The sequence below is a fragment of the Hordeum vulgare genome, chromosome 2H (genome assembly GCF_904849725.1).
Source record: "Hordeum vulgare subsp. vulgare chromosome 2H, MorexV3_pseudomolecules_assembly, whole genome shotgun sequence".
Classification (NCBI taxonomy): Eukaryota; Viridiplantae; Streptophyta; class Magnoliopsida; order Poales; family Poaceae; genus Hordeum; species Hordeum vulgare.
In genome coordinates, this window is record NC_058519.1 from 178,270,494 (window position 1) to 178,293,936 (window position 23,443).

Below are 23,443 nucleotides of genomic sequence, written 5' to 3' on the forward strand. Positions count from 1 at the left end.
TGAGGGAATGATAATCAACACAGAGTCGGACGGTCCTACCCTTATTCGTCACAAATATAAAAGGCAATCCCCAAGGAGAGGAGCTATGACGGATGATTCCTTTTTTGAGCTACTCAGCTAGTTGCTCCTTTAGTCTAGCCTATTCTTTGGATCCTATTCTATAGGGCTTCTTATAGATGGGTCTGGCTCTGGGCATTAGCTCGATAATGAACTCAATGTCATGATCAGGTGGCATTCTGGGCAGTTCGTCAGGAAAGACATCTGGGTACTCACATACCACTGGTACTTGATCCATCTCAACTCCCAAAAGGCAATTAACCCGAGTGGTCGGTTGGAGTTAGGGTTGGGTACGTACTTGACCTCGACTCCTTGTCTATTTGTCATCATAATAGCCCCATCGGCACAATCCAACAAGCCTTTGTGCTTGGATAACCAATCCATGCTAAGAATCATGTCCAAGCCTTGCGACTTAAGAACGATGAGATCTGCTAACAAGTCTACCCCGTTGATGTTGATCCCAATTCCTCTACACCCTAGCTTGGTCCTCAATACTGCACTCGGGGTTTGTACCATCATGTGACCACTCAAGAGTGTAGCCTTCAAGCTACTCTCTAGCGCAAACTTTTTGGTGACAAAATAATGCAAAGGACCACAATCAAACAGAATTATTGTTGGTGTTGAGTTGACAAGTAACATACCAAGTATGACATCCGGGTCCTCCTCGGCTTCCTCTGCGGAGACGTGATTCACACGAACCTTGTCACCATATTATATCATGATTGTTTTGAAAAATTGTTGATATGTGAGATATCTTATTATTGCTTGCTAGTTGGTTATGTATTGCCATGATTGAATATGATGCTTAATTGTTATCATGGATGTGTTTACTTATCATTCATGTTGAAAACCTAAAGACTAGCTAAGCGGAGTATATAGTAAGAAGAACAAAAGAGTTTGTAACAAATTTCTTTGTCACTTTTATCTTATCAACTGAATTGCTTGAGGACAAGCAATGAGTTCAAGTTGGGGGAGTCTATACGTATCCAACGTATCTACTTTTCCAAACATGTTTTCTTTTGTTTTGGACTCTCATTTGCATAATTTGAATGAAACTAACCCACACTTTTTCTTTTCTTTTGGACTCTCTTTTGTCATTTTCAGGAGAACTTCCTTGGTGTTTTTTTTTGTGCAGAAATAGAAGTTCTGGAATTGGACATATCTTTTTGTGAATTATTTCTTGAATAAATAAAAAAAATTGGAGCGAAGAACCACCAAAGGGGGTTGCATGTGGCCCACAAGGCAACAGGGCGCGATGGCCCCCCTGGCCGCGCCGTGATGCCTTGTGGGGCCCACGTGGCTCTCCTTACCCTAATCACAGTCCTATAAATTTCTATTCTCGGAAAAAATAGGAGAGAAGATTTCATTGCATTTTACGAGATGGAGCCGCTGCCACCTCCTGTTCTTCCTTGGGAGGGCTAATGTAGACTCTGTTTGGGGCTACGGAGAGGGGGATTCCTCGTCGTTGTCATAATCAACCCTTATCCATCAACAATTCCATGATGCTCACCACCGGGTGTGAGTAATTCCTTAGTAGGCTTGCTGGATGATGAGGTTTGGATGAGATTGATGATGTAATCGAGTTAAGTTTCATAGTGCTTGATCCCTAGATCCACTATGTTCTGCGATTAATGTTACTATGACTTTGCTAGGCGTAATGCTTGTCACTAGGGCCTGAGTGTCATGATTTCAGATATGAACCTATTATGTTTTCTTGAATGTAAGACTGACTTGGATCCTATCTTGCAAGTTGTAGTTACCTATTACGTGTCTTGATCCACATACGCCAATTGACAATAATTGGGATTCTTTGTGGTTATTGTCGTAGTTGGAGGAGTTCATGTATTCATTATGTGTTAATGCTTTGTTCCGGATCTCTATTAAAAGGATGCCTTAATATCCCTAAGTTTCCAATAGGACCCCACTGGCATGGGAGGGTAGGACAAAAGATGTCATGCAAGTTCTTATCGCGAGCATGTGTGACCATATACAGAATGCATGCCTACATTATATTGATTAATTGGAGCTAGTTCCGTGTCGCTCTAGTGTGTAAAAGTTACATGATTGATGACATCCTTATCTTCCCATAGTTGAACCATGTGCCTGTGCTTTACTAATACCGAATTTTGCTAAGTTACTACTGTTGTTGTTACTGTCACACCTGCTACTCAACTGCTACTGTTACTGCTGTTACTAAAATTGTTGCTATCACTATTTCCGGTACCACTATTATTTGATGTTCTACTAAATCTTTTGCTGCACAGAGATATCCCAGGTGCGGTTGAATTGACAACTCAACTATCAAGGCTTCTAAATATCCTTTGCCTCCCCTTGTGTCGAATCAATAAATTAGGGTGAAATACTACCCGTGAAGACTGTCGTGATCCCGTAGACTTGTGGGATATCAGTGATCAACGTGGAATAGTTGATGAAGAAGGGTTGGTGATGACGACGATGAGGAATCCCCCTGTTTGGAGCCCCAAACGGACTCCAGATCAGCCCTCCTGAGGAAGGACAAGAGGTGGTGGCAGCTCCATCTAGTAGACAGCGATGCAAACTTCTCTTTGATTTGTTCTCCAAAGATGTGAATTTACAAGACTAGAATTAGGGTCGGGGAGCCTCGTGGGCCCCACCACATAAGGGAGTGCCCAAGGCGGGTAGGCACGCCCTTTTGCCTCGTGGCCCACAAGCAGCCACCCTCTCTTGTTTTTTCGCTTCATAATTCATTATATATTCGAGAAAAAAATCACAAAAAGTTTCGTCCAATTCTGATAACTTTTATTTTTGCACAAAAATAACACCAAGGTAGTTCTACTGAAAATAGAGACAGTCCAAGTTAGTTTCATTCAAATCATGCAAATTAGAGTTTAACACAAGATCAAAAGGGTTTGGAAAAGTGGATACGTTGGAGACGTATCAACTCCCCCAAGCTTAACTCATTGATGAACTAAAAGTGATAAAGAAAACTTTTACAAACTCTTTCGTTCTTGTTGTTGTATATATGCTTATATAGTGTTCAGGTTTTCAGCATAAATCATAAATAACTATATCCTGATAACAATTTAAACATCGTATTCACTCATGGCAATACATAACCTACTAGTAAGCAATAATAAGATATCTCACATGCCAACAATTTGTCAAAACAACCATGATATAATATGATGACATGGTATTTTGTTAGCCCTTACTAAGACCGCAAAACATAAATGCAGAGCACCTCTCAGGTTGAAGCAGCGAATAAACATCACAATTCAGGGTAGGGAAGGTCCAGTCATGCTCACATCCAACATTAACTAGACTCAATGCATAAAAATGACAACAACATTCTCCGATCTGGTGCTTTTAGTAAGAGGATGACGAATGAAGAATAAAAATAAAATAACATAAAAGTAAATAGAAAGGCTCTTCGCAAAGGGAAGCATTGATTTGCAGAGGTGCCAGAGCTCAGAGATTAAAACAGAGAGGAATTGTAATTTTGTCAATGTTATGATAGAGTTTTCAGTATCTTACATGCTAAACATATCATTGGCTTTTGCCAAGCGGAAATATAGAGTTTACTCCTTTCCACCATCCATACACAAACCATGGCTAACCAAATACATGGGTACGTGCTAACATATCATCTTGTCCCATGAGTTTGTTTATTTATTTTTGATTATGAAGGATTGGGCATCCTTATTACGAGCCACTCTGGTGCAATGATAGACGACTAAATGACCATCTCGAAAATAACCCACTTAGCATGGAAGATACAGACTGCTCCATCGCTCCATGAGCGGTATGAGTACACAAAATAGATGTTTATTTGAATATTTAGAGGTGGCACGTGAAAATTTACTTACAACGACAAGGTAATACTGCATATAGGTAGGTATGATGGACACATGTGGAACAACTTGGGTTTAGGAGATTGAATGCACAAGCAACATTCCCTCTTAGTATAGGTGAAGGCTAGCAATAGGTTGAGAAGCGACCAGCTAGAGAGCGGAAATGGTCATAATCATGCATTGTAAATATTTAACATTGGACATTAGCATGTGTAGGATATGTACACTCTGAATTTAAATACCATGAAGGTTGCATTGATTTTTAATATATTACATTTTTTGCACTTGAGCTAAGTAAAACCACTCGAATTACTCAGAGGGAAATACCATACTATCATACCACATCATAGTCATTGTACCGCATGTGGACACATAAGATAAATCATTATCCAGTCCTAGTTATTTAAGCATGGCATGAGAAACTGTAGTATATAATTGTCATCATAAACATATTCACTCATGATATAATGAATCGAGATCAAATGAGCAAAACAAATTTACAAAAACAAAAAATGAGAAGAGTTCATAGCAGCTTCCTTTGCCATGATCACTTCATCAAATATCATCATTATTGCCTTTGACTTGCACAATTGAACGATGTGATAATAATAATAGTGCAACTGTGCCATGGACTAAGCTGGAATCTGCGAACATTTGTGCAAAGGAGAAGACAATGTAATGTGGGCTCTTGATTAGATCAACATTAATGCATATGAGAGCCACTCAACATTTTCATCATGGTATTCTCCTTTCAACGACTCAAAGAAAAGAAAAGAAACTCAATGAAACACACTCAAATATTTTTGGAGTTTTTGATTTTTCTGGAATAAAGCAAACAAGTAAAGGACAAAAAATGATAAAAAAACCATTTACACGGGAAAGCTCCGAACAAGTAAAGGAAATGTTTTTGGTTTTTTTAATACTATAACTAATAAATGGGAAAGAAAAACCAAAAAGAAGCAAGACATATTTTTTGGTTTTCCAAAGTTTTTCAAACACACAAGAAGAAAGTGGAAGAATAAAACTAACATGGATATACAATGAAAGAGGATGAGCACCGACAGTTTATATGAAGTGTGTGAAAATGAATGTAATATCGGTGACAAAAATGTAATCCCCAACCTTTGGCTTTTTCCTAGCTTGGTGATCACCATGGATGGTTTGGATAATAGTTGAAGTGACCGCTCGTGGAGGTGTTTTGCGAATAGTGTCGGCTACATCGTTGTACTCTTGCACCTCGTTCTCAAGAACATAGTATCTCTCCTTGTTTTGAAAATCAAAGACACCGGGCGCACATAACATAACATGAATAGGTCTATATTTGTCAAATGTTAGGTTGTACTCCTAACCCCTGGCACTAGTCAAAAGGAAGACAGTACGACGCATGGCTTCAAAATCTAAATATCTGCCAGGCAACATCGGGTCATTAGGTTGATGCGGGACTCCTAATTTTGCAGCTATTTGGGAGGCATAAATTCCTCGAGACAAATCACCACTGCTTGGTTAGAGTGCAGCCTTCGGGAAATAATGGCATCGAGGTTATAATGTATTTCACCAGTCACTGCAGTGTGCATATGACTCAAATCAGGAGCACGCAATGCACTCCAATCTTGTTTACCTACTACACATTTCCCATTAAACAGTGAAAAGTAACGAATAAAGGAAAAATGGATAGTTTTTATTCTATCATGTGTCATCCCTCTATCTTCTCCTATGCAAAGACTCTCGAGGAACATATTATAATCAGTTTTTGAAGGTTTTTCAAGTGAGCCCCAAAGTGGAAGTTTGCATGCATCACAAAATTCTTCCACAGATAAACTATAAGACTTATCATAGAGAATAAACAACACTCTAGAATTATGAGGATGATATCGGAATTCATGCATGAATGAACGAGTAAGGTCATGTCATCAGATACACTTATGTGCCAGGAAGTCGATGAGGTCGGTATTGTAGATGTACTCATCAAACTCCTCCTTAATGCCTGCACCTATCATGAACTCGTCGCATGACCAACAACACGACTTAGCATAATCCATGACTATGAAGCCCGTCCAAGGTTCGACATAATCTTGCCGCATAGAGCCCTTGTTTGAGTATTCTCACAAAGAGTGCCTTCTTGAAGAACTCCCCCTAAAGAAACTCTTCTTCCTATGGACCACAAAATTATGTCAATAAAACTTTGTAAGATTGATAGAAACTACTCATATGGATTCCTAGAGGACATATCAAGCATTCCCTCTACTAGGAACTCAAAGAATTAGATATGCAAGCTTATTTTCAGTAGCACTAAGTGGAGAAAAATATGAAAAATATAAACCAATAAAGAAAAAACTACTTGGAGGAATGGGAGAGTCACATACAAAGAGTGATTCCTTAAAAAAGATTCGGAAACGGAGTTCTGAGCAAAGAAATCAAAAATTTCAGCTTGCGGAGGAAGAACACGCGAGAGAGAGAGAGAGAGAGAGCTAGGGAATTTTCACTGGAGGCAAGAGATGCGTGGCCTGAATAGATAAGGAGGGAGTGGTATGGGCCCCAGCAAACAACACGGTGCGCCAGGGGGGTGGTCGCGCCTTGTTGCCTTATGGCCCATAGGTGCCCCTTCCTGATGTTTTCAACACCAAAAATTCTTAAACATTCCAGAAAAATCCATGTTAAAATTTGGTGGCATTCTAAGACTTTTTATTTTTGGGTCATTTCTATTGCAAGGAAAACTCAGAAAATAGGATAATCATGGCATTTTATGTTCTTCAACTAAAAATAACAGAGAGCAAACTAATAGCACACATAGCTGTGTCTACTAAATTCATTAACCACATTTCTTCCAAAAAGGATCCATTAATAAGGTTGATCAAGTCTTATCAATAACCCTTTCCAATTGACATGAAGCCGAAGAACTTTTGTATGACACTATGTGTTGGAGATATTACCTGCGGGACAACCAGACCTAGATGGGCCGGGTCATCAAAAGGGCGACTCAACCACTGGTAGTACAGACCTTGGCCTAGGAGTCGGATGGCGGTTCAAGAGCTATACAGAATATAGACTGCCAAGGAGGTTTCCAGTCTTGGAAGGCACGGCGACTTAGAGATAGGGAAAGCTACGATTTGTAGCATAGCCAGGACTCTTGTAAACCCTAGGGCCTCGACCTGTATATAAAGGCGAGTCCCTGGAAAAGATAGGGCAAGTTAGAAATCATCGAGAGCCAGGTCTCGCAATTTACGCCCTCCTTGTAATCGAAACCATCATCAATCTACACAAAGCATGACGTAGGCTTTTACCTCCACACGAGGGGTCGAACCTGGGTAAATCTGAGTCTCGCTTTCGCTCACCCCCTTTGAGTCGCCACCAAGGTGCGATGGCTCCATCTTTAAGTTCTTTCACGAGGACATCTGCCGTGACAAAACCACGACAGTTGGCGCCCACCGTGGGTTAACACACGGTGGAGTTGAGTTCTCAAATGGAGCCCTACCATGGTCAGAAAGCTATGCGGTCAGCATCATGACGAAGAGCCGCCGCGGAAGGTACTACATCGACAACTCGTTGTGGGGGCCAGAAGCCGATTCAGTCGAATCTGGTTACAGAGTCCCCTTAGGTAAAATCAACATCTTCATTGGCATGATTGGAACACCCGTGCCTGAGCTGGACATCTCCACCGACATCGTGGAGCCATCTAGGTACGTCCTCCCCATTACACAACAGGATAGGAGTCATCGCGTTTTCGTCGGTTCTATGCAGGGAAACAACGTACAAGGCGAACCGGCGACCCAGGAGGTTACCCCCGCCAAATCTGACGGCGATTCATCTCTGGGCGAGACAGATTCAATCCATCCTCTTCACGAAGGACAACTCGGAGGGATGTCACTGGCGATGGACCCCGAGATGCTTGAAAGATTCCATCGACAAATCGCCATCTATATGGTAGGGGCGGCACAGCCTCACCAAAACCCGGCCGGCAACAATGAGACAGGCGGGACGTCGAAAACCCCGGCTCAAACCATGGCGGAGTTAGCGGCGGAGATCACCAGGCTCATGGCAACCGCCGTGATGCTCGAGAATTAGGAGTCGATCAACGCCGAGCTGGCGAAGTTGCGGGAGGCGATGGACAAAGCCCAGCGGAACATGGAAGCAGAAGCCGCCAGGGTAGAGACGCAGCAAGCTGCGATCGCAGCAGAGACGGAACGGCTGAACACCGAAGGCTGGCGGCTCGAGAGATAATAGCATGCGTCCGACGCCATTCACCAAAGGAGACAACACGGACGCATCCCAGCTGACTTACACCCAACTCGCCTCTTCAACACACCACGCACCCCTGGGGTGGGTCCTGATCGACCTTTAGAAGCTGTTCCGAGGGTATGTCTGGTTCAACCACCTAACCCGCCCCCGCCCCAACCATTGGATGCCCATGCGACTCGTTTCCACATGCCACGAGGCCACTTCTCGAATCCCATGGATAATGTGCTGGAGGCAACCCGCCACCTGGAGTCCCTCCTGATTTACGGAAACTCCCCGGCCGAGATAGAGGCGAGAAACACCATCGAGATGCTAAAGACAGCCGTGGTCCAACACCTGCAATACTCTCACAGCCTTGACCGGTTACACACCATGCCCCAGGCGAGTCACACCAGAAGTCGCTACGAGGACTTACCCGCAGTAACCAGCGGGCAACGACACCTTCCTCAAAACGACGCACTTGGAATGCCCGACACACGAGCCCAAGACATTGTGGACGCAAGGTGAGCTGCGCGTCAGATTGAAACGACAGCCGTGGCGGGTCAGGGTTATCCGGCTTACACCTAGACACCTCCCGCGCCTCTCGATGCCGGAGGCAAGCACATTGGGGTGTCATGTCTCATGCCCGCTCTACACAATGAGTGGATGCCAATGGAATTCAAAGGACCCAGGAAGGTGCCTAATTACATGCCAGATATCGAACCAGGGTCATGGATCGAGAGTTACAAACTTGCGATGGACATGCTCGACGTAAACGAGGCGGTTTGCGCCAAGTATTTCACTATGATGCTTGAAGGAACGGCGCGTGCATGGTTAAAAAACTTGCCTCCTAACTCCATCAACACTTGGGCAGAACTAAAAGAGCATTTCATCAATAATTTCAGAGGGACTTGCAAACGCCCGATGACCATTGTCGACCTACAACACTGCGTCCAGTGGCCAGATGAGTTGGCCCATCATTGGACTCGGTGAGTCGCAGAGGTTATTCATTCATCAGAGGGCATCTCGGCGGCTCAGGCGGTGTTGATCCTGGAGAAGAACTGCCATTATGAGCCTTTGGTGCTGAAGGTAGGGTGACTTAAGCGTAAAGTATAGGACATGGGTGAGTTGATGGATACCCTCACTAGATATACCGAGTCAGATGACACCAAGGATCCTGGAGAGGACGACGACAAAGGTAGCACCGCCAGGAGGGGCGAGTCGTCGAAGGGCCATTCCCAGTTTCAGGGCCGGGGCAACCACCATCATGGTGGGCAAGGCAAAAGGAGACAACAGGAGGGTCCCATAGATTTCACTGCTAATACCAATACCGGCAATAGTAACTAGTGCCAGAAGAAGCGGGGTTTCAATGGGAAGAAGCCGCGCAATTATCATGAGATGCTCAAAAGACCTTGTCCACAGCATGCTACAGCTGAGGGGCCGATGACTCATTCTTGGGAGGATTGCTACGTAATGCAGGAGTTTCGGGCCGAGGCGCTCAACAAAGTCTAGGGTGGCGATCAGGGCCAGCGACAAGAGCAGCTCGACGCGCCCGGGTCGCGCCAAAGCTCGTTCGGCGGCTTTCCTAAACCGGGTCCACAGGGCGGGTCGCAACCCAACAGTGGACAGTACCAAGTTCACAACCAACAACAGTACAACCCGCCAGGAGCATTTCAGCAACCAACCCCGTAACGGGATCTCCAACGACAGGATGATCGTGGCGGTTTCCAGAATAACCCTAAGCAACTGAACAGCGGGCAATATCATGTGTCCACCACGAGCACCTGCAAACGGGATTATAAGGTGAAGCATAGAACCTTCAGCGTAGTCGAGCCGGTGCTCCCCGGTACCTTCACTGGTCTGAACAAGCCATAACCTGGAGCAGGGAGGATCACCCGTCCCGAGTGGATAACCCTGGCGACTTGGCTTTGGTCGTGGCTCCCCAAGTCGGAGGATACACCCTTTCCAAAGTCCTCATGGATGGAGGCAGCAACATTAACATCCTATATTCGATACTTTCCGACGGATGAATCTCTTGGAGAAAGACTTGATGCCATCGTCCACGGTCTTCCACAACATCGTCCCCGGTAAGTTGGCATATCCAGTTGGGCGGATTAAACTTAACATGGCCTTTGGCACACAGTCCAATTAAAGGAGCGAGTCTCTCATGTTTGAGGTGGTCAAAATCAAGAGCCCCTACCACGCATTGTTTGGGAGGCCGGCTTATGCCCGATTCATGGCTCACCCATGTTATGTTTATCTCAAGCTCAAGATGCCCGGTCCTAAGGGACCTATTACAATTAGCGGAGACAGGAAGATAGCCCAAGAATGCGAAGAGGGAGACGCAGTGTATGCCGAGTCGGCTTGCGCGGCCGAAGAGCTCAAGTTTCACCAAGCCAATGTTGATCCGGCAGACATGACGTCGCTCAAGAGGCCAACAATCGACTCTGAGCCGCCCCTCAAGTTTAAACCGACGGACGATACCAAGGTCATAGACTTCATGCCTGGCGACTCCACCAAGCAGTTCACTATTCGGACAGGTCTGGATCCCAAATAGGAAAGCACGCTCAGCGAATTCATCCGTGAGAATCGGGACATCTTCGCATGGAAACCTTCTGACATGCCAGGTGTCCCGAGATAATTCACTGAGCACCATCTTAATACTGACCCCAAAGTAAAGCTAGTCCGACAATACCTTCGCAGGTTTAATAAAGAGCGTCGTAAGGCGATCGGAGAGGAAGTCGCCCGACTTTTGGCCGTCGGGTTTATCATCGAGGTTTTCCATCCTGAGTGGTTGGCTAACCCGGTCCAGGTGCTAAAAAAGAACGACACTTACCGCATGTGCATCGACTACACTGACCTCAACAAAGCCTGTCCGAAGGATCCCTTCGCCCTTCCCCGCATTGATCAAATCATTGATTCAACGGTGGGCTGCGAGCGTTTGTGTTTCTTGGATGCTTATTCAGGGTACCACCAGATCAACATTCATAACCCCCTTGGGAGCCTTCTGTTACGTGTCTATGCCGTTCGGGCTCAAGAGTGCGGGGGCGACTTATCAGCGTTGCATCCAAAATTGTTTGCATAACCAGATCAGTCGTAATGTCCACGCTTATGTGGACGACATCGTGGTCAGATCCCAGAAGAAGGAGTCGCTCTTGGAGGATCTCAAGGAGACTTTTGACAACTTGCGCGTCTACCAGATGAGGCTTAATCCCACCAAGTGTGTGCTTGGTGTTCCTGCAGGAAAGTTATTGGGTTTTTTGGTGTCGGAACGCGGCATTGAAGCTAACCCGGACAAAATTGAAGCAATTAGTTCGTTGGGGAAGCTGGCTAACATTAACCAAGTCCAACGCATGGCGGGTCGTATCGCAGCTCTAAGCCGCTCTATAAGTCGCCTCAGGGAGAAGGCCATCCCTCTCTATCAGCTGCTCAAGAAAACTGATCAATTTGTATGGACAGACAAAGGCAACGAAGCCTTTGAAGCCTTGAAGCAACAATTAGTTAACCCGCCAGTATTGGCAGCTCCGACGGACAAGGAGCCTATGCTCCTGTACATCGCGGCCAATTCCAAGGCAGTTAGCGTGGCAGTGGTTGTCGAGCGGAAGGAAGAAGAAAATGAATATCCGGTCCAACGACCAGTGTATTTTATCAGCGAGGTCCTGACCCTCTCCAAACAACGTTACCCGCATTGGCAGAAGCTGGTCTTTGGGGTGTTTATGGCAAGTCAGAAGCTGAAGCACTACTTCCAGGAACATCCCATAACGGTCGTCAGTTCTTCCCCCCTTGGCGACATCATACAAAATCGAGAAGCAACCGGACGGATTGCTAAATGGGCCATTGAGTTAGGGCCCCATCACGTGCGGTATACCCCCCATACAGCCATTAAATCTCAAGCACTAGTGGACTTCATCAATGATTGGACCGAGTTGCAAATCCTAGAGGATAGGCCCGATCACACCTATTGGACCATCTATTTCGACAGATCCAGGCAACTGGAAGGCTCGGGGGCTGGCATGGTGATAACTTCGCCTCAGGGTGACAAATTTTGCTATGTCCTCTGGCTCATGTTCCCATGTACCAACAATGAAGTAGAGTATTAAGCCTTGCTCCATGGACCACGACTCGCCAATTAGATGAACCTCACGTGAGTGAGATGTTTGGGCGACTCAGATTTGGTGGCACAACAGGTTTCTGGCACCTGGGATGCAAGAGATCCCTTAATGGCGGATTACAGGCGAGTTGTGTGAGATGTAGCAGGTCATTTTCATGGCTATCAAGTGGATCACATCGACCGGCGACTTAACGAAGCGGCGGATGCTCTTTCCCGTCTTGGTTCACAGTGTAAGCCGGTTCCTCCCAATGTCTTTTTGGATGTATTACATAACCCTTCGGTGAGACTGCCTTCAGAGGAAGACTTGGCGGTGCCGGACCCCGAGTCTCAACTCGTGGCGGCTCTTCGTGCTACTCCGGATTGGGTGACTCCCTATATGGTGTATCTCCCCCGAGGCGAGTTACCCGCACATGAATTGTTGGCTCGCCAAATCGTCCGTCAGTGCAAATCCATGGTCATACACAACGGCGAGTTGCACAAACGAAGCACTTCAGGGGTATTTCAAAGGTGCGTCTCTCCTGAAGAAGGATGTATGATCCTCAATGAGATTCATGCAGGCGATTGTGGTCATCACGCCGGGTCACGATCTTTGGTTTCTAAGGCCTTCAGACATGGGTTCTATTGGCTGACGGCTCATGCAGACGTAGAGGAGATAGTTCGCCGATGTGATGGTTGCCAGAAATTTGGACGTCAGATGCACGTGTCGGGTCAGGAGTTGCGGATGATACCAACCACTTGGCCGTTTGCAGTCTGGGGGCTTGACATGGTTGACCCTTTCAAGATGTCGTCCAATAAAAAAACTCACCTATTGGTGGCGGTTGATAAGTTTACTAAGTGGGTTGAGGCAGACCCCGTTAGTAGCTGTGATGCAGATACGACTGTCAAATTGTTGAAAAAATTGATTTTCCGGTTTGGATACCCTCATAGTATCATTACTGACAATGGTACTAATCTATCAGAAGGTGCAATGCAAGAGTTTTGCAGTCGAGAACATATCCGGCTTGACGTTTCTCCTGTCGCACACCCTAGTCTAATGGACAGGCAGAAAGGGCGAATCAGGAAATATTGCGGGGAATAAACCCCCCGGCTCATGGTACCTTTGGAACGTACTCCAGGATGTTGGGTGGAAGAATTGCCCTCAGCATTATGGAGCATTGGGACCACTCCAAATCGCTCCATGGGTTTTACTCCTTTCTTTCTGGTCTATGAGGAAGAGGCTGTGTTGCCAAGCGACATCAGACATGATTCACCACGAGTCGCCGCCTATGTGGAACAAGACAACGAGCTGGCACGACAAGACTCATTGGATGCTCTGGAGGAAGAGCGTGACTTGGCCGCATCACGATCGGCGATCTACCAACAAGACTTGCGACACTACCACAGCCGCCGTGTCAAGAGCCGGACTTTTCAAGAGGGCGACTTAGTGGTTCGGTTGATTAAAGATCACACTAGTATGCACAAGCTATCACCTCCATGGGAAGGACCATTTGTTATCAGCAAGAATCTTCGAAACAGCTCATACTACTTGGTGGATCTTTGCCTAGATCAGCCAACCACAGAGGTTGAGACAACTCGCCCCTGGAATCTAGCCCACCTGCGGCCTTACTACACCTAGAGCCATGGGCTCCTTTCTTTTTTCCAAATTTCAGAAATTGTAATCCATTATTTATAAAAGCAATAAAGCCAGCACCCACGAACCTCGGGGTCCTTTGCCGTTTTAGCTTCTGGAAAGCATGAGTCTTTATTGTTCTATGAGTCGTCCAAACATGGACGCTATCAGGGCCAAAGAGCATAAGTCGCCATGCTGCACTTATTTCAAAACTGGGCCCTGGTAAACCAAAGAGGACCAGTCGCCATGTTGCACGGTTCAAACATAGGCGCCATATATGATTTTGAGAAATAAGCCGGCTTACTTGGGGGCTACAAGTTCCCAAGTCGTTTTGCAGTAAGAGCATACATGCTTCTGCAATCCTATGCCCGACTTTTCCTAAATCATAGGTCACTTGGGGGCTTCCACTCACTGAGTTCAGCCTGAATACCCTCTAGGCTAGCGAAAAATTACTGCATTACAAATGGTTATACTGGACTATGTGTTGGACAAGTCGCCACATGGACCTATGTACTCTGGGCGAGTCAATCCGTCATTTGGACCCTGAACTCGCCTTGGTTAAAACATAAAAAGTACCGGCCGGAGCCACACATGGAAAACAGAGAAACCATTGGTTCACTGAACCTGCTTCACTGAAGCTTGACTCGCGCCTGATCAGTCGGCCTAAACAATATGGGCTGTTACAAAAGCCTTCTAGGGGTAACACTAGAGTTTTGCGAACTCGTCTTGTCCTGTCGCAGCTCATTGAGCTGACAAATTTTGTTTCTTGATGGCACGACCACAAGGTTTCATAATATCATTAAGTCGGCTTTTGTTCATAACTCGCCGTGACTCATTGGGCCAGTTTTTTAACTACGATTTGCCATAACCCAGGGGGCTGGTTTATCTTCTGCCATAACTCACCGAGTCGGCTTATGTTTTACCTGACACACAGGTTGAAGGCTTTTATGTCAAACTGCGACACTTCCTCGCTTATGAAGCTGAAGAATTTTAAAGGGTGATTCATGATACACTAAAAGGATAAGTTATCCAAGAATGTTGAGCAAAAGGCACGGGTGACAGATTGTTTCCCTACAAAATCTAACAAATTATTACATGGATCGCATGGCCAAGTCGGGCGTCATCCCCCGATCAAGAAAAGATCATATTGTCTTTTAAACGCAATGATTACATCTTGGGAAGACTCAAGCCGCCTCCGAGTCACCTTGCCTCGAGCTCTCTCCACCTTCAATTTGTAAGTCACATAGTTTCCAGTTACACTTGGATAAGGCAAGAACTCATCTTCATCATTAAGGAAGATGGATAGATCTACGTCAAGGTCAAAAGGATTCTTGGGCCGGCGAGGACCCAAGCTAGTAATTTCGTACGAGGGAGGAGTCACCTTCTTGTTCTTATCATCATATGTGGCTTGGTATTTGTTTAAATCCAAGCCGGATTCCAGCTGAGTCGCCGCAGAGAGGGATTCCTTGATTACTTGGTGGTAGTCGTCCTCGGTGAACTCCGACCCGTCGTCTTTAAATTTAGGATAGCCAACAGCTACCTCTTCTTGTTTCAGCTCCGGAGCATAGGCCAAACACCGACTTAGGGTATTCAGGGCTCCCTTCCGGTCGGCTGATCTCTTCAGCTCCTCTATTTGAGGAGGCACCGTGGACACGTAGCTGAGCATGTTCTTGATGGATTTAACTGGTTCTTTGCTGCCCATCACTGCTTTAATCGTCAACACGCTCCCTGTATATAACTGCTCGGTGAAGGTATACATAGCCTTTAGTTTCAGCATGCAGTCATCTTGGAGATTGGTGGCTTGTGGACCTACAAAGGATACATCCGTGTTTGTTAGCCTTGGGAAACTAGACTGATTTTTCGATGAAGAGGTTTAATACTTATCAAACATGGCTAGAGTCATGTTGGAGATGTGCTTTTTCAAGCCGGAGCGCTCTTGCTGGGCGGCTTCCAGTTTTCCCTCGGCTTTCTTAGACCGCTTCAGGATGGCGGCTTGGTCAGCTTTGGCCTTCTTTTCGAGTTTCTGGTGATCAGTTTTCATTCTTTCTAGTTCAGCCAGAACCAAGTGATATTTCTTATCAGACTCAGACCGTGCATTTTGCTGTTCGGCTAGATTCTTCCTTAGTACAGTTAAAGCTGACTCAGTCTGGGTCACAGATTCGTGCAAAACAAAATTTGGGGAGACAAGTTTCAAAACTATTGCAAGCAATATTCCTGACACTTGGGGGCTAATGTATGATTCTATTCGAATTCATACAAAATTCAAGACCCGACTCATCTTTCAAAAGATGACCCGGCCCTTGGGGGCTGTTGAAATTTTTTTCTCAATACAAGACCCGGCTCATCTTTCAAAAGATGACATGGCCCTTGGCGGCTACAGGTTGAATATTTTTTCTCAATACAAGACCCGGTTCATCTTTCAAAAGATGACCCGGCCCTTGGGGGCTACAGGTTGAAGACTTTTTCTCAATACAAGACCCGGCTCATCTTTTAAAAGATTACCCGACCCTTGGGGGCTACAGGTTGAAGATTTTAAACTATATACAAGACCCGACTCATCTTTTAAAAGATGACCCGGCCCTTGGGGGCTATGGACAGATCCGGGTCTGACAGACATTGCAACAAAAATTATTTCATCAAGCAAAGACTAGTATATCAGAAGGCTAATGGGTGTAAGAGAATACATAAAACACGTACCTCATGTTTAACTTTCATCAGGTGGATCAAGATTTTGTTCATTTCGGAACTCGTTTCTAGGCGACTTGCGAAGCCAGAGCAGAGTTGATCAAATTCCAGCTTCTCATACTGGGGAAGTTTCAACTTACTGACATCTTGTTCGGTGGAAGGATGGGATTCCTTTGAGGTGTGCTTAGATAACACCGCCGCCGCAGGTTGGGAGTAGCCAGTACGAGTGATTATGACGGCATCTGGATTCTCAGTCGCCTTGGGAGGGCTCGACAAGTTAAACTTGTTAGCACTTTCCTTCAAGATGCCTCGCGAGTCTTCTCGGACGACGGGGATATCATCCACAGGAACATCATGAGCCGCCACTTGGTCCTCATCAAGCTCTAGGACAGAGGCGCTCATGCCTAAGACCTCAGTCGTCTTAGGAGCAGAAGATGAGTCGCCCGTCTTTATTTTCTTTGCTTGGGCTCTGAGATGAAGGCACCAAGATTAGGGCAAATATCATTATTGGGAAGAGAAATAGTTAATAAAGGAGCTCACCCTTGTACATGAATCATTTGCGGAAGAAGGAGTTGCCAGATGAAGGAGGAGAAGTCTGAAAGAATACACGTTTGAAGACTGAGGGAGTTGAGAATCGCATTTTCCACAAGGAAGAGTGTGTTTAAACAAAAGTACACCTCGCTTGTGCGCTTCCGACCGGTTGTCTTCTCAGGCAACCCAGAAATTAAGTCGCCAGAGCGGCTATGGGTTTTGTGTTTGGGAGTATATCTCGCCTTCTTCAAAAGGAAATCAGGGTCCATATAAGCATCTGGGTGAGACATGGGAACTTTCCCATAGATCCACCTGGCTGGCCTAGGTGAAGAGGAAGTTGAGTCGGAAGAAATAGAAATTACCTCAACCGCATCATCTTGGCTCTCGTTGTCATCGCCCTATGCATAAAGACACATAGTATAAGCATGAGTCGGAACATAAAGATGATAAGTAAAGGGGAAGTTTTACCTCTGACTATTCTTCGACAACTTGTGACTCGCCGACAATGGATGACTCCTTGACGGCGTCTCTGCCTTTGCTTGTTTTTTTCTTCTTCTTTGGTGGCGGTTTGGTGTTTTTTTGGGCTGTCACTTTCGGACCCCTTGGCCAAAATAGATCATCTTTCTGATGGAAAAAATAAAATTTCAAACCCGGACCGTTGGCACGTGTATTTATAAGGTAAAGAAAGGCGGCTGAGATTCTTACCGGCGGAGCCGGGTTGGAGCGGCAGAAGGCCTTGAGCCCGATTTTGGCACAATCTTCCAAAGACTCGCCGGTTAGCTTCTTAATTATCCCAACAATGTCCTTCTCTGTTATTTTTTATGGTGGAAGCATTGCGTATGGTCCACTCTACCATCGTATTCACACATCAATCCGTCCCGGCGACTCAGAGGAAGAATGTTCCATTCCACCCAGCAATGGAACAGATCAATCCCAATGAGCCCGTTATTGGACAAGGACCATAACTCGGAGAAGATGGGAATGCATTCTGATTCTTCTTCTTCTGTGAGCTTCTCGGGCATCTTGAAATCCATGGCAAGGCGATCTTCTCTATAACCCAGAAGTGGGCTCTTGCCAAGAGGAGAGGTGTCGCGACAGTAAAACCATGACTCTGCCCAGCCTTTGGGATGGCTGGGTAGAAGGACTGATGGAAACCCACGTTCACGACATCTTTGGATGTTGACCCCTCCGATTTCATGATTGGGTCCGTTAGAGAATTCAGTCTGGCAATTCAAATGAAAGAAGTTCTAGAATAAAGGAACCGTGGGCTCTCGTTGCAGGTATACCTCGCAAAACACTTGAAACTAGCAGAGATTGCTGATGGAATTGGGTCCTAGGTCTTAAGGATGAACGTTAAGGAAATGCAGAGTGTCTCTGAAAAACTTTGACCCAGGCGGTTTAAAACCTCGTTCAAGATAGTCGGTGAAAATGACTACTTCTCCTTTGGCAGGGTTGGGGATCAACTCGCCTGGGGCGGTTCGCCAACCGATGACTTCCTTACTGTCGAGGTGACCCGACTTAACAAATTTCTCAAGAATATCATCATCAATCTTGGTTGGTAACCAATCGCATTTCGAAACAACGACCATGGCTACAAAAAGAGAGAGAGAGAGGAAACAAGGCGGTTCAGTGGGGACCATGAAGTACGGTAACTCGCCAGTTCGGGATCTACGATGTGTCTGTGAAGGACTTTATGACTCGCCGTTAGGTGACAATATATGGATGTGAAGGCATTCTAACTCGCCAGTTTGGCGATTTATGAAATATCTTTAAGGTATTACGACTCGCCCCTCGACCGGACAAAGGGCGTAGCGATGGTGATAATCGAACTCGCTATGGTAGAAGGAACTGAGCGGCGACTCTCAAAGGTCTTTTTCCTTAGGGATATTCCCGGGAGGAGGACAAACATGTTTCTAAAAACGGGCAGTGAATTACGGATCTACAGGTGGATCAAATTAAAAGGATAATACTTGATAAAATGGCGAAGGCTATGAACACAATGATGCGGCAGTACTATTATCTGGATCTACGGAGTAAAAACTTAAAGTAGCGGAAGAGATGCAATGAGGTTACCATGATTTGCTACTTCAAAGATCTACCGCAAGAATATGAAGCAGATCCGGAGCAAAAAAGGACGTTCGTTGCATTTCAAAGCTAACTTGCAGGAACAATGGCATTCTCGGTCTAACCCTAATGGGGAAATGCGTTTACCTGGGAGAGGGGAACGGCGCAGGAGATGGACGCGGAGAGCTTCGCGCCTTCGTTTGGCTCGAAGACGCCCAGGAACCCACGGCTGGTGATGGAGCTTCGGGGGCCGGTGAGGAGGCCGAGGCACTGGCACAAGGAAGAAGAAGGTCGCGAGGAGGCCGGAGTGGGGGTAGGTGACGGCGCCCCCACTCCCCGTGCGGCCATTTAAAGAACCGGAGCTGGAATCAAGGCGGTCAACGCGGGAATCGAGGCAACAAACAAAAAATCTGCAATGATGGTGCCTGGATTTTCGGGATAAGTAAAAGGTGGAGCAAAAAATCCGTTGGGTCGTTACGGCATTAATACCCCAGAATTAAAGGGACAAGGTGATGTCATCAAAGATTACATGTCGGGTCAAACAAATTCATGATGAATAGCGACTTATCATCCGTCAAAACGCAAGGATGGTACAAGTCGCCCCGAGTGGGTGACGGTTTATTGACGTGAATGAATTCATGACAATTTGGGGCCTAATGTTGGGGATATTACCTGCGGGATAACCCACCCTAGATGGGCCGGGTCATCAAAAGGGTGACTCAACCATTGGTAGTACAACCCTTGGCCCAGGAGCCGGATGGCGGTTCAAGAGCTATACAGAAGATAGACCGCCAAGGAGGTTTCCAGTCTTGGAAGGCACGACAACTTAGAGATAGGGAAAGCTACAATTTGTACCATAGCCAGGACTGTTGTAAACCCTAGGTCCTCGACGTGTATATAAAGGCGAGTCCCTAGGAAAGATAGGGCAAGTTAGAAATCATCGAGAGCCACGTCAGGCGAGTTACACCCTCCTTGTAATCGAAACCATCATGAATCTACACAAAGCACGACGTAGGCTTTTACCTCCACACGAGGGGCCGAACCTGGGTAAATCTGAATCTCCCTTTCGCTCACCCCCTTTGAGTAGCCACCAAGGTGTGATGGCTCCATCTTTAAGTCTTTCACGAGGACATCTGCTGTGACAAAACCACGACACTATGTTACCTCAATGGGGTTTTCATTTCCCCAAAAATAAGATTATAGTATTTCTTGTGCATAGTAGGTTGAGGAATTTTGAACTCTCCAATAATGACCATGGCACTAGGCTCAATGATATTAATATTATTAACCAAGATTTGCCTCTTCAGAAAATGGACGGTATATATGTTGTTTTCCATTGCCATGAAAAGTGATGTTTGTTTTGTTGCAAGCTATAACAGCCCATGCAGTATTTAAAAAGGGTCTACCAAGGATGATCAACATGTTTTTGTCGTCAGACATATCAAGAATAACAAAGTCTGTCAAGACAGTAACATTTGCTTGCACAACATGAACATCCTTGCAACTTCCAATAGGTAAAGAGGTGGATTTATCAGCCATTTACAAAGATATATTAGTAGGTGTAAATTTTTTCAAGTCAAGTCTCTTATAAAGATAGAAAATCATAACACTAACACCAAGTCCTAGGTGACACAAAGCAATTTTAACTTAGTTTCACTTAATGGAGCAAGGTATTGTGGGTATACCAGGATCTCCCAACTTCTTAGGCACTCCACCATCAAAAGAATAATTAGCAAGCATAATAGTAATTTCAGTTTCAGGTATTTTTCTTTTGTTGATAATAATATCCTTCATATACCTAGCATATAGAGGCATTTTAAAAATATCAGTCATGTGAGTGCGCACAAAGACATGCCTAATAATTTCAGTAAAGCGCTCAAAATCTGCCTCGTCCTTACTGTTACAAGCTTATGAGGGAATGGCATGGGTTTTTGAACCTATGTCTCTCTTTCTTTTCCATGATTTCTAGCAACAAAGTCTCTTATATCATAGCATTTATTTTTAAGATGTGGGTTATCAAGGTTTTCAGTAGGTTCTATTTCCACATCATTATCAGGTTCTTTATTACTATCTCGTGGAACATCTATACGAATGTCACTAATGTCATTGTCATCGTTATTTTCATTACCATTAGGTGCATGTTCACTACCAGATTGTGTCTCAACATTTGAAATAGAAACATCGTTATGTTTTTGAGCATGCTCTATTTCGAGTTCACTAGAAGCATGTGCATTCCTATCATTTTCTTCTTCTTTTTCTTCCAAGATGGTCTAGGTACATAATCATTAACTATCTGAGAATCTTGTGCAATTCTCTGAGGGTGACCCTGAGGATAAAGAGGTTCCTGAGTCATTCTACCCCCTCTAATCATTACTCTAAAATCATTATCATTCATATTATCATTTATCTCTGCAAGCAAATCATTTTGTGACTTAGCAACTTGGTCTATTTGGGTGTTAACTATAGTAGCATGTTTACCTAGACCCTTAACATCATTAGCAATTCTAAACATCAAGTCAGTCAAGCAATCTATCATCATTGCATTATGCCTTAATTTATCTTTGACATAATTATTGAAATGCTCTTGCTTAACAATGTCATTATCAAATTCATCTATGCACTGATTAGGAGTCTTAGTGTAAGGTATATCACTTTCATTAAAGGTATGAAGAGAATTTACCTCTACTACCTGTGTCAGGGTGTCAAGTCCATGCATTTCTTCGATAGGTGGTAATTTCTTGACATATTCAGCTTTAATACCTTTTTCTTTAATATATATTTTGGCTTCTTACATATCTTCAGGACTAAGGAATAGAATACCTCTCTTCTTTTGAATAAGTTCCGCCAGTGGTTCGGGAAGTGTCCAATTATCGACATTTTGCATTATGTTATTAAATAGTTCTTCAGCTTGTCCAACATTTCTTTCCCTGAAAACACAACCAGCAAAACTATCTAGAAAATCCATTATAAAAGATATCAAGTATTTCATTTTTCTTAAGAGGGTGATCGGGCCAAGATCTAAGTAACTCGAGAAGCCTCCCCCAATCTTGAGGGAGATTCACCTCTTCAATTTATACAAAGTTAAATATCTCCTGTAAGATAGCTTGTTTCTCATGAACAGGAAAATATTTTTCAGAGAAGTAATAAGGCATATCCTTGGGACTATGCACACAACGAGGAGCAAGAGAAAGGAACAATTCTTTAGCCTCGCCTTTTAGCGAGAAAGGAAAAAACCTAAAGGGTATAATAGTAATGTATCTTTTCCTCATTAGCAAACAAATCACCAATATTATTCAATTTAGTGAGATGTCCAACAAAAATGTCAGTTTCATAACCATGGAAAGGATCAGATTCTACTATAGGAATCAACTCGAAGTCTACAAAGAATTCATAATCCTTATCTGTAACAAATATAGGAGAAGTAGGAAATTTAGGATCACGTTTCATTTTCTCCATCATAGATTTTTCTTTTAGTTTGCATAGTACTTTCTTCAAGTTATCTCTATTTTCACAAGAAATAAAGTACCAAGCTAATTCCCCATCCATAACATAACCTTCAGGTACATAAGGGAATTCATATTTATTGGCAGAGCTAGGCGTAGTAGGTGATCAAAATCTTCATCAGTTTCAAAATTTTCAAGTTCTTTAGCTTTGGCAATATGAGCATCAAGTGATTCATTCGGTAGCAGAGTTTCAATTGCATCAAGGTAGCAGTAGTCGTAGCATTAATCTGAGAGGTAGCATCATCAAGTTCATGTGACATATCAGAATGATCAACATGAGGTGGTGTTGGTGTAAAAACCGGTGGATCTCGGGTATGGGTCCCAAGCAATGGATCTTGGATCAATGGGTCAGAGGAAAAAAAGTACGGTATTTACCCAGGTCCGGGCCCTCTCGAAGAGGTAACTATGTCCTTCTCGATTATATTGATGAGTGTATTATGTTTATACAGTCGATCTACCACGAGATCAGTTGGACTAAACCCTAGATGATGGTTGTCCTCTACGAACTAAAACCCCCTGATTCGTATAGAGACCAGAAGTACATAGGGATACCGATGGTCGATTACATTAGGGAATAAACATGCCGATATTATCAACTTGACTTGAAGCATAAACCAAGGCTTTGTAAGCTTCCATCCTGAACATGGCATCGTCTTGTAGTCCGACCATTCAATTATGGTCACAAAGCGGCCCATGAGTGCGGTCCGTATAGGTAAGCCGGTGGCCCAAGGATGCCTTAGTCCCGGACTCCCTGAGTAGCTCCTAAACTTGTCTCCAATGTTGTAGTATTGATTTTTAGAAGCTCCTCATGCCCAAAGTCTTTGGGTTACGAGGCGAGTAA